We start from the raw sequence: 1,360 nt of genomic DNA, 5'->3' as shown, positions 1-1,360 counted from the left end.
TACCTTGTAAATGGGTTTACAGGTATAAGATCACCGCTCATGATAGTCAGCCAAAGTACAAAGCAAGGCTCGTTGCCAAGGGCTTTAAACAAGAACAAGGAATTGACTTTGATGAAGTCTTCTCTCCAGTGGTCAAGATGACTACATTGAGATGCTTTCTTGCATTGGTTGCTATATTGGATTTGGCGTTGCACTAAATGGATGTCAAGACAACGTTCTTGCATGGTGATTTAGATGTGGAAATTTACATGCAGCAGCCAGAAGGGTTTGTTGAGAAAGGCAAGGAAGATTTGGTATGCCAGTTGTTAAAGAGTCTTTATGGCTTAAAACAATCACCGAGGGCATGCTACCATAAGTTCCACCAGTTTATGCTTTCTCAAGGGTACAAACGTAGTGAGTTCGATCACTGTCTATATACAAAGAAGGCTAATGATGGCAGTTGGCTGATCCTTATTTTGTATGTGGATGACATGTTGATTGCTGGCAAACACTTGGAAGAAATTTCAGCTTTGAAGTCAAAGATGGAAAAATCGTTTGACATGAAACATGGGTGAGGCAAGTCATATACTCCGTATGCGCATTGAGAGAGACAGGTCAAAGAAGCTGATTTGGTTATCTCAAACAGAGTATATTGACAAGGTTTTGCAACGTTTCAATATGGAGAAGGGAAAGGCATTGAGTGTTCCATTGCCACCATATGTGAAACTTAGCAAACAAGATTGTCCTGTGTCTAAGGACGAAAAGGCTGAAATGGATAAGATTCCATATGCGTCTGCAGTGGGTAGTTTGATGTATGCAATGATTGCTACACGTCCGGATATTGCATTTGCAGTGGGAGTGGTTAGCAGATATATGTCAAATCCCGGCAAGAAACATTGGGAGGCAGTGAAAGGTATCATGAGATACTTAAAACATACAAAGAGTATGCGCATATGCTATGGTAGTCAGGATTTGAGTGTCAGAGGATACACTGACTCAGATAATGCAAGAGACTTGGATAAGAGGAGATCTACATCAGGCTATGTCTTTACATTGGCTGGAGGTGCCATATCATGGCGATCTCGATTACAAGATTGTGTTACACAGTCTACTATAGAAGCTGAGTATGTTGCAGCAAATGAGGCATGCAAAGAAGCTATTTGTCTTGGTAGATTGGTAGCAGACTTGGGAATCAAAGTAGATATGCTAGAGTTATATTGTGATAGTCAAAGTTCTATACAATTGGCAAAGAATCCAGTGTTCCATTCGAAGACTAAGAATATTGATGTGAAATATCACTTCATTAGGGAAGTACTTGAAGACAAGCAGATACAACTGCTGAAGATCCACACCAAGGACAATCCTGCTGACCTACTCACAA

Source organism: Adiantum capillus-veneris, chromosome 27 (genome assembly GCF_014529385.1).
Source record: "Adiantum capillus-veneris isolate H3 chromosome 27, ASM1452938v2, whole genome shotgun sequence".
Taxonomy (NCBI): domain Eukaryota; kingdom Viridiplantae; phylum Streptophyta; class Polypodiopsida; order Polypodiales; family Pteridaceae; genus Adiantum; species Adiantum capillus-veneris.
The sequence above is the reverse complement of the archived record's forward strand: the minus strand, read 5'-3'. Positions refer to the sequence as shown.